This window comes from Rutidosis leptorrhynchoides, chromosome 2 (assembly GCF_046630445.1).
Source record: "Rutidosis leptorrhynchoides isolate AG116_Rl617_1_P2 chromosome 2, CSIRO_AGI_Rlap_v1, whole genome shotgun sequence".
Classification (NCBI taxonomy): Eukaryota; Viridiplantae; Streptophyta; class Magnoliopsida; order Asterales; family Asteraceae; genus Rutidosis; species Rutidosis leptorrhynchoides.
Window position 1 is genome coordinate 120,197,992 of NC_092334.1, and position 12,119 is coordinate 120,210,110.

The window sequence follows — 12,119 nt, forward strand, 5'->3', positions numbered from 1 at the left end:
CAATATATACATATATATCAAAGTATGTTCAAAATATATTTACAACACTTTTAATATATTTTGATGTTTTAAGTTTATTAAGTCAGCTGTCCTCGTTAGTAACCTATAACTAGTTGTCCATAGTTAGATGTACAGAAATAAATCGATAAATATTATCTTGAATCAATCCACGACCCAGTGTATACGTATCTCAGTATTGATCACAACTCAAACTATATATATTTTGGAATCAACCTCAACCCTGTATAGCTAACTCCAACATTCACATATAGAGTGTCTATGGTTGTTCCGAAATATATATAGATGTGTCGACATGATAGGTCGAAACATTGTATACGTCTCTATGGTATCTCAAGATTACATAATATACAATACAAGTTGATTAAGTTATGGTTGGAATAGATTTGTTACCAATTTTCACGTAGCTAAAATGAGAAAAATTATCCAATTTTGTTTTACCCATAACTTCTTCATTTTAAATCCGTTTTGAGTGAATCAAATTGCTATGGTTTCATATTGAACTCTATTTTATGAATCTAAACAGAAAAAGTATAGGTTTATAGTCAGAAAAATAAGTTACAAGTCGTTTTTGTAAAGGTAGTCATTTCAGTAGAAAGAACGACGTCTAGATGACCATTTTAGAAAACATACTTCCACTTTGAGTTTAACCATAATTTTTGGATATAGTTTCATGTTCATAATAAAAATCATTTTCTCATAATAACAACTTTTAAATCAAAGTTTATCATAGTTTTTAATTAACTAACCCAAAACAGCCCGCGGTGTTACTACGACGGCGTAAATCCGGTTTTACGGTGTTTTTCGTGTCTCTAGGTTTTAAATCATTAAGTTAGCATATCATATAGATATAGAACATGTGTTTAGTTGATTTTAAAAGTCAAGTTAGAAGGATTAACTTTTGTTTGCGAACAAGTTTAGAATTAACTAAACTATGTTCTAGTGATTACAAGTTTAAACCTTCGAATAAGATAGCTTTATATGTATGAATCGAATGATGTTATGAACATCATTACTACCTTAAGTTCCTTGGATAAACCTACTGGAAAAAAGAAAAATGGATCTAGCTTCAACGGATCCTTGGATGGCTCGAAGTTCTTGAAGCAGAATCATGACACGAAAACAAGTTCAAGTAAGATCATCACTTGAAATAAGATTGTTATAGTTATAGAAATTGACCCAAAGTTTGAATATGATTATTACCTTGTATTAGAATGATAACCTACTGTAAGAAACAAAGATTTCTTGAGGTTGGATGATCACCTTACAAGATTGGAAGTGAGCTAGCAAACTTGAAAGTATTCTTGATTTTATGTAACTAGAACTTGTAGAATATATGAAGAACACTTAGAACTTGAAGATAGAACTTGAGAGAGATCATATAGATGAAGAAAATTGAAGAATGAAAGTGTTTGTAGGTGTTTTTGGTCATTGGTGTATGGATTAGATATAAAGGATATGTAATTTTGTTTTCATGTAAATAAGTCATGAATGATTACTCATATTTTTGTAATTTTATGAGATATTTCATGCTAGTTGCCAAATGATGGTTCCCACATGTGTTAGGTGACTCACATGGGCTGCTAAGAGCTGATCATTGGAGTGTATATACCAATAGTACATACATCTAAAAGCTCTGTATTGTACGAGTACGAATACGGGTGCATACGAGTAGAATTGTTGATGAAACTGATCGAGGATGTAATTGTAAGCATTTTTGTTAAGTAGAAGTATTTTGATAAGTGTATTGAAGTCTTTCAAAAGTGTATAAATACATATTAAAACACTACATGTATATACATTTTAACTGAGTCGTTAAGTCATCGTTAGTCGTTACATGTAAGTGTTGTTTTGAAACCTTTAGGTTAACGATCTTGTTAAATGTTGTTAACCCAATGTTTATAATATCAAATGAGATTTTAGATTATTATATTATCATGATATTATCATGTATGAATATCTCTTAATATGATATATATACATTAAATATCTTTACAACGATAATCGTTACATATATGTCTCGTTTAAAAATCATTAAGTTAGTAGTCTTGTTTTTACATATGTAGTTCATTGTTAATATACTTAATGATATGTTTACTTATCATAGTATCATGTTAACTATATATATATATCCATATATATGTCATCATATAGTTTTTACAAGTTTTAACGTTCGTGAATCACCGGTCAACTTGGGTGGTCAATTGTCTATATGAAACACATTTCAATTAATCAAGTCTTAACAAGTTTGATTGCTTAACATGTTGGAAACATTTAATCATGTAAGTATCAATCTCAATTAATATATATAAACATGGAAAAGTTCGGGTCACTACAGTACCTACCCGTTAAATAAATTTCGTCCCGAAATTTTAAGTTGTTGAAGGTGTTGACGAATCTTCTGGAAATAGATGCGGGTATTTCTTCTTCATCTGATCTTCACGCTCCCAGGTGAACTCGGGTCCTCTACGAGCATTCCATCGAAACTTAACAATTGGTATCTTGTTTTGCTTAAGTCTTTTAACCTCACGATCCATTATTTCGACGGGTTCTTCGATAAATTGAAGTTTTTCGTTGATTTGGATTTCATCTAACGGAATAGTGAGATCTTCTTTAGCAAAACATTTCTTCAAATTCGAGACGTGGAAAGTGTTATGTACAGCCGCAAGTTGTTGAGGTAACTCAAGTCAGTAAGCTACTGGTCCGACACGATCAATAATCTTGAATGGTCCAATATACCTTGGATTTAATTTCCCTCATTTACCAAATCGAACAACGCCTTTCCAAGGTGCAACTTTAAGCATGACCATCTCTCCAATTTCAAATTCTATATCTTTTCTTTTAATGTCAGCGTAGCTCTTTTGTCGACTTTGGGCGGTTTTCAACCGTTGTTGAATTTGGATGATCTTCTTGGTAGTTTCTTGTATAATCTCCGGACCCGTAATCTGTCTATCCCCCACTTCACTCCAACAAATCGGAGACCTGCACTTCCTACCATAAAGTGCTTCAAACGGCGCCATCTCAATGCTTGAATGGTAGTTGTTGTTGTAGGAAAATTCTGCTAACAGTAGATGTCGATCCCAACTGTTTCCGAAATCAATAACACATGCTCGTAGCATGTCTTCAAGCGTTTGTATCGTCCTTTCGCTCTGCCCATCAGTTTGTGGATGATAGGTAGTACTCATGTCTAGACGAGTTCCTAATGCTTGCTGTAATGTCTGCCAGAATCTTGAAATAAATCTGCCATCCCTATCAGAGATAATAGAGATTGGTATTCCATGTCTAGAGATGACTTCCTTCAAATACAGTCGTGCTAACTTCTCCATCTTGTCATCTTCTCTTATTGGCAGGAAGTGTGCTGATTTGGTGAGATGATCAACTATTACCCAAATAGTATCAAAACCACTTGCAGTCCTTGGCAATTTAGTGATGAAATCCATGGTAATGTTTTCCCATTTCCATTCTGGGATTTCGGGTTGTTGAAGTAGACCTGATGGTTTCTGATGCTCAGCTTTGACCTTAGAACACGTCAAACATTCTCCTACGTATTTAGCAACATCGGCTTTCATACCCGGCCACCAAAAATGTTTCTTGAGATCCTTGTACATCTTCCCCGTTCCAGGATGTATTGAGTATCTGGTTTTATGAGCTTCTCTAAGTACCATTTCTCTCATATCTCCAAATTTTGGTACCCAAATCCTTTCAGCCCTATACCGGGTTCCGTCTTCCCGAATATTAAGATGCTTCTCCGATCCTTTGGGTATTTCATCCTTTAAATTTCCCTCTTTTAAAACTCCTTGTTGAGCCTCCTTTATTTGAGTAGTAAGGTTATTATGAATCATTATATTCATAGATTTTACTCGAATGGGTTCTCTGTCCTTCCTGCTCAAGGCATCGGCTACCACATTTGCCTTTCCCGGGTGGTAACGAATCTCAAAGTCGTAATCATTCAACAATTCAATCCACCTACGCTGCCTCATATTCAGTTGTTTCTGATTAAATATGTGTTGAAGACTTTTGTGGTCGGTATATATAATACTTTTGACCCCATATAAGTAGTGCCTCCAAGTCTTTAATGCAAAAACAACCACGCCTAATTCCAAATCATGCGTCATATAATTTTGTTCGTGAATCTTCAATTGTCTAGACGCATAAGCAATCACCTTCGTTCGTTGCATTAATACACAACCGAGACCTTGCTTTGATGCGTCACAATAAATCATAAAATCATCATTCCCTTCAGGCAATGACAATATAGGTGCCGTAGTTAGCTTTTTCTTCAATAACTGAAACGCTTTCTCTTGTTCATCATTCCATTCAAATTTCTTCCCTTTATGCGTTAATGCAGTCAAGGGTTTTGCTATTCTGGAAAAGTCTTGGATGAACCTTCTGTAGTAACCAGCTAGTCCTAAAAACTGGCGTATGTGTTTCGGAGTTTTTGGGGTTTTCCACTTTTCAACAGTTTCTATCTTTGCCGGATCCACCTTAATACCTTCTTTGTTCACTATGTGACCGAGGAATTGAACTTCTTCCAACCAAAATGCACACTTTGAAAACTTAGCCTACAATTCTTCCTTCCTCAATACTTCTAACACCTTTCTCAAATGTTCACCGTGTTCTTGGTCATTCTTTGAGTAAATAAGTATGTCATCAATGAAAACAATGACAAACTTGTCAAGGTATGGTCCACACACTCGATTCATAAGGTCCATGAACACAGCTGGTGCATTAGTTAAACCAAACGGCATGACCATAAACTCGTAATGACTGTAACGTGTTCTGAAAGCAGTCTTTGGAATATCATCTTCTTTCACCCGCATTTGATGATACTCGGAACGTAAGTCAATCTTTGAATAAACAGACGAGCCTTGTAGTTGATCAAATAAGTCATCGATTCTCGGTAGTGGGTAGCGGTTCTTGATGGTAAGTTTGTTCAACTCTCGGTAGTCGATACACAACCTGAATGTACCATCTTTCTTCTTGACAAACAAAACAGGAGCTCCCCACGGTGATGTGCTTGGTCGAATGAAACCACGCTCTAAAAGTTCTTGTAATTGGCTTTGCAGTTCTTTCATCTCGCTGGGTGCGAGTCTGTAAGGAGCACGAGCTATTGGTGCAGCTCCTGGTACAAGATCTATTTGAAATTCAACGGATCGATGTGGGGGTAATCCCGGTAATTCTTTCAGAAATACATCGGAAAATTCTTTTGCAACGGGAACATCATTGATGCTCTTTTCTTCAGTTTGTACTTTCTCGACGTGTGCTAGAACAGCATAGCAACCTTTTCTTATTAGTTTTTGTGCCTTCAAATTACTAATAAGATGTAGCTTCGTGTTGCCCTTTTCTCCGTACACCATTAAGGGTTTTCCTTTTTCTCGTATAATGCGAATTGCATTTTTGTAACAAACGATCTCTGCTTTCACTTCTTTCAACCAGTCCATACCGATTATCACATCAAAACTCCCTAACTCTACAGGTATCAAATCAATCTTAAATGTTTCACTAACCAGTTTAATTTCTCGATTCCGACATATATTATCTGCTGAAATTAATTTACCATTTGCTAATTCGAGTAAAAATTTACTATCCAAAGGCGTCAATGGACAACTTAATTTAGCACAAAAATCTCTATTCATATAGCTTCTATCCGCACCCGAATCAAATAAAACGTAAGAAGATTTATTGTCAATAAGAAACGTACCCGTAACAAGCTCCGGGTCTTCCTGTGCCTCTGCCGTATTAATATTGAAAACTCTTCTGTAGCCTTGTCCATTCGTGTTCTCCTGGTTCGGGCAATTTCTAATAATGTGGCCCGGTTTTCCACATTTATAACAAGCTACATTGGCATAACTTGCTCCGACACTACTTGCTCCGCCATTACTCGTTCCGACACCATTTGTTCCTTTCGTTCTATTAACCCCTGGTCCGTAGACCTCACACTTCGCCGCGCTATGACCATTTCTTTCACACTTGTTGCAAAATTTGGTGCAGAACCCCGAGTGATACTTTTCACACCTTTGGCATAGCTGCTTCTGATTGTTGTTGTTGTTGCGGTTATTATTGTTGTTGGGATGATTGTTGAAGTTGCTGTTGTTGTTGTTGTTGTTGTTGTTGTTGGGCCGTTTGTTGTAGTTGCGATTGATGTTGCGATTGTTGGGATAATTGTTGCGATTATTGTTGTAATTGCTGTTGTTGTTGTATTGGTGATTCTTATCACCGTTTTCCTCCCACTTTCTTTTGACTTGCTTCACATTGGCCTCTTCAGCAGTCTGTTCTTTAATTCTTTCTTCAATCTGGTTCACTAGTTTGTGAGCCATTCTACATGCCTGTTGTATGGAGGCGGGCTCGTGTGAACTTATATCTTCTTGGATTCTTTCCGGTAATCCTTTCACAAACGCGTCGATCTTCTCTTCCTCATCTTCGAATGCTCCCGGACACAATAGGCACAATTCTGTGAATCGTCTTTCGTACGTGGTAATATCAAATCCTTGGGTTCGTAACCCTCTAAGTTCTGTCTTGAGCTTATTGACCTCGGTTCTGGGACGGTACTTCTCGTTCATCAAGTGCTTGAATGCTGACCACGGTAGTGCGTACGCATCGTCTTGTCCCACTTGCTCTAGATAGGTATTCCATCATGTTAACGCAGAACCTGTGAAGGTTTGCGTAGCGTACTTCACTTTGTCCTCTTCAGTACACTTACTTATGGCAAACACCGATTCGACCTTCTCGGTCCACCGTTTCAATCCGATCGGTCCTTTGGTTCCATCAAATTCCAAAGGTTTGCAGGCAGTGAATTCTTTGTAGGTGCATCCTACACGATTTCCTGTACTGCTAGATTCAAGATTATTGTTGGTATGTAGCGCAGCCTGTACTGCGGCTATGTTTGAAGCTAGAAAAGTACGGAATTCCTCTTCATTCATATTCACGGTGTGTCGAGTAGTCAGTGCCATTTCTTTCAAAATAGTCAAATGGAACAAGTAAATCATACAGAATATTAAGAGTAGTTAATAGTATTTCGTAGCATAATATGAACTCATTTATAAAAGCTTTTTCTTCATATTAGCGTTTTATAAGTTTAAATTCGGGTAGTACCTACCCGTTAAGTTCATACTTAGTAGCTAATATACAATTCAACTACTACAATTCTATATGAAAAACTGATTATAATAATATTTCGCGTTCAAACTTTTATACAATATTTTACAAACTTACAATACCGCTTATTTTACATAAAGCACGAAATATAGCACACAATAACTTTGATACAAGATAGTTGTGAAGATAATTCTAGCTAGTACACAAGTCGTTCAGCAAAGGCAATAAAGACACGTAATTCATACGTCCAGAAACAAGTCATGCATTCTGGTTTTACTAGGACTACTTCCCATCCTTGGTCTTGTGGAACATAACCGTTATGGCCGTTGATAAGACAGCGTGTTGTAACGTCGTCAAAGGGACGAGGGTTACGTAATGTCCAACAGTCCCGTAACAATCTAAAAACCTCATTTCTTACCCCAATTACCGACTCCGTCACTTGTGGGAATGTTTTGTTTAATAGTTGTAGCCCGATGTTCTTGTTCTCACTTTGGTGAGAAGCGAACATTACTAATCCGTAAGCATAACATGCTTCTTTATGTTGCATGTTAGCCGCTTTTTCTAAATCACGAAGTCCAATATTCGGATATATTGAGTCAAAATAATTTCTTAACCCATTGCGTAAAATAGCATTTGGGTTCCCCGCAATATATGCGTCAAAGTAAACACATCGTAACTTATGGATTTCCCAATGTGATATCCCCCATCTTTCGAACGAAAGCCTTTTATAAACCAAGGCATTCTTGGAACGTTCTTCGAATGTCTTACAAAATGATCTCGCCTTAAATAGTTGTGCCGAAGAATTCTGACCGACTCTAGACAAGATTTCATCAATCATGTCTCCGGGTAGGTCTCTTAAAATATTGGGTTGTCTATCCATTTTGTGTTTTTATACTTTAAATAGACAAGAGTTAGATTCATAAAAAAAAAATACTTATTAATACAAGCAATTTTTACATATATCATAAAGCATAAGCACACTATATTACATATATTACACCACACGAATACAACTATCTTATTCCGACTCGCTTGTTTCTTCTTCTTCAGTTTTGGTTCGTTTTGCCAAGTTTCTAGGGATATATGATGTTACCCTAATACGAGCCGTAATTTTTCACATTGGTTTAGAAAAACCTGGTGGTTTAGAGGTTCCCGGGTCATTGTTACAACTTAAGGACTTCGGGGGTTGACGATACATATAAAGTTCATCGGGGTTTGAATTAGATTTCTCTATTTTTATGCCCTTTCCCTTATTATTTTCTTTTGCCTTTTTAAATTCATTTGGGGTAATTTCTATAACATCATCGGAATTCTCGTCGGAATCTGATTCATCGGAGAATTGGTAATCCTCCAAATATTTTGCTTCCTTGGCGGAAACACCATTGACCATAATTAACCTTGGTCGGTTGGTTGAGGATTTTCTTTTACTTAACCGTTTTATTATTTCCCCCACCGGTTCTATTTCTTCATCCGGTTCCGATTCTTCTTCCGGTTCCGATTCTTCTTCCGGTTCCGACTCTTCTTCCGGTTCCTCTTCGGGAACTTGTGAATCAGTCCACGAATCATTCCAATTTACATTTGACTCTTCATTATTATTAGGTGAGTCAATGGGACTTGTTCTAGAGGTAGACATCTATCACATAATATCAAACGCGTTAAGAGATTAATATATCACATAATATTCACATGTTAAAAATATATAGTTTCCAACAAAATTTGTTAAGGAATCATTTTTCAAGTAAACACGGTCGAAGTCCAGACTCACTAATGCATCCTAACAAACTCGATAAGACACACTAATGCAAAATTCTGGTTCTCTAAGAACCTGGCTTTGATACCAACTGAAATGTCCCGTTCTTATTGATTAAAAACGTTCCATATTAATTGATTTCGTTGCGAGGTTTTGACCTCTATATGAGACGTTTTTCAAAGACTGCATTCATTTTAAAATAAACCATAACCTTTATTTCATCAATAAAGGTTTAAAAAGCTTTACGTAGATTATCAAATAATGATAATCTAAAATATCCTGTTTACACACGACTATTACATAATGGTTTACAATACAAATATGTTACAACGAAATAAGTTTCTTGAATGCAGTTTTTACACAATATCATACAAGCATGGACTCCAAATCTCGTCCTTATTTAAGTATGCGACAGCGGAAGCTCTTAATAATTACCTGAGAATAAACATGCTTAAAACGTCAACAAAAATGTTGGTGAGTTATAGGTTTAACCTATATATATCAAATCATAATAATAGACCACAAGATTTCATATTTCAATACACATCCCATACATAGAGATAAAAATCATTCATATGGTGAACACCTGGTAACCGACATTAACAAGATGCATATATAAGAATATCCCCATCATTCCGGGACACCCTTCGGATATGATATAAATTTCGAAGTGCTAAAGCATCCGGTACTTTGGATGGGGTTTGTTAGGCCCAATAGATCTATCTTTAGGATTCGCGTCAATTAGGGTGTCTGTTCCCTAATTCTTAGATTACCAGACTTAATAAAAAGGAGCATATTCGATTTCAATAATTCAAGCATAGAATGTAGTTTCACGTACTTGTGTCTATTTTGTAAATCATTTATAAAACCTGCATGTATTCTCATCCCAAAAATATTAGATTTTAAAAGTGGGACTATAACTCACTTTCACAGATTTTTACTTCGTCGGGAAGTAAGACTTGGCCACTGGTTGATTCACGAACCTATAACAATATATACATATATATCAAAGTATGTTCAAAATATATTTACAACACTTTTAATATATTTTGATGTTTTAAGTTTATTAAGTCAGCTGTCCTCGTTAGTAACCTACAACTAGTTGTCCACAGTTAGATGTACAGAAATAAATCGATAAATATTATCTTGAATCAATCCACGATCCAGTGTATACGTATCTCAGTATTGATCACAACTCAAACTATATATATTTTGGAATCAACCTCAACCCTGTATAGCTAACTCCAACATTCACATATAGAGTGTCTATGGTTGTTCCGAAATATATATAGATGTGTCGACATGATAGGTCGAAACATTGTATACGTGTCTATGGTATCTCAGGATTACATAATATACAATACAAGTTGATTAAGTTATGGTTGGAATAGATTTGTTACCAATTTTCACGTAGCTAAAATGAGAAAAATTATCCAATCTTGTTTTACCCATAACTTCTTCATTTTAAATCCGTTTTGAGTGAATCAAATTGCTATGGTTTAATATTGAACTCTATTTTATGAATCTAAACAGAAAAAGTATAGGTTTATAGTCAGAAAAATAAGTTACAAGTCGTTTTTGTAAAGGTAGTCATTTCAGTCGAAAGAACGACGTCTAGATGACCATTTTAGAAAACATACTTTCACTTTGAGTTTAACCATAATTTTTGGATATAGTTTCATGTTCAAAATAAAAATCATTTTCTCAGAATAACAACTTTTAAATCAAAGTTTATCATAGTTTTTAATTAACTAACCCAAAACAGCCCGCGGTGTTACTACGACGGCGTAAATCCGGTTTTACGGTGTTTTTCGTGTCTCCAGGTTTTAAATCATTAAGTTAGCATATCATATAGATATAGAACATGTGTTTAGTTGATTTTAAAAGTCAAGTTAGAAGGATTAACTTTTGTTTGCGAACAAGTTTAGAATTAACTAAACTATGTTCTAGTGATTACAAGTTTAAACCTTCGAATAAGATAGCTTTATATGTATGAATCGAATGATGTTATGAACATCATTACTACCTTAAGTTCCTTGGATAAACCTACTAGAAAAAAGAAAAATGGATCTAGCTTCAACGGATCCTTGGATGGCTCGAAGTTCTTGAAGCAGAATCATGACACGAAAACAAGTTCAAGTAAGATCATCACTTGAAATAAGATTGTTATAGTTATAGAAATTGAACCAAAGTTTGAATATGATTATTACCTTGTATTAGAATGATAACCTACTGTAAGAAACAAAGATTTCTTGAGGTTGGATGATCACCTTACAAGATTGGAAGTGAGCTAGCAAACTTGAAAGTATTCTTGATTTTATGTAACTAGAACTTGTAGAATATATGAAGAACACTTAGAACTTGAAGATAGAACTTGAGAGAGATCAATTAGATGAAGAAAATTGAAGAATGAAAGTGTTTGTAGGTGTTTTTGGTCGTTGGTGTATGGATTAGATATAAAGGATATGTAATTTTGTTTTCATGTAAATAAGTCATGAATGATTACTCATATTTTTGTAATTTTATGAGATATTTCATGCTAGTTGCCAAATGATGGTTCCCACATGTGTTAGGTGACTCACATGGGCTGCTAAGAGCTGATCATTGGAGTGTATATACCAATAGTACATACATCTAAAAGCTGTGTATTGTACGAGTACGAATACGGGTGCATACGAGTAGAATTGTTGATGAAACTGATCGAGGATGTAATTGTAAGCATTTTTGTTAAGTAGAAGTATTTTGATAAGTGTATTGAAGTTTTTCAAAAGTGTATAAATACATATTAAAACACTACATGTATATACATTTTAACTGAGTCGTTAAGTCATCGTTAGTCGTTACATGTAAGTGTTGTTTTGAAACCTTTAGGTTAACGATCTTGTTAAATGTTGTTAACCCAATGTTTATAATATCAAATGAGATTTTAAATTATTATATTATCATGATATTATCATGTATGAATATCTCTTAATATGATATATATACATTAAATGTCTTTACAACGATAATCGTTACATATATGTCTCGTTTAAAAATCATTAAGTTAGTAGTCTTGTTTTTACATATGTAGTTCATTGTTAATATACTTAATGATATGTTTACTTATCATAGTATCATGTTAACTATATATATATCCATATATATGTCATCATATAGTTTTTACAAGTTTTAACGTTCGTGAATCACTGGTCAACTTGGGTGGTCAATTGTCTATATGAAACACATTTCAATTAATCAAGTCTTAACAAGTTTG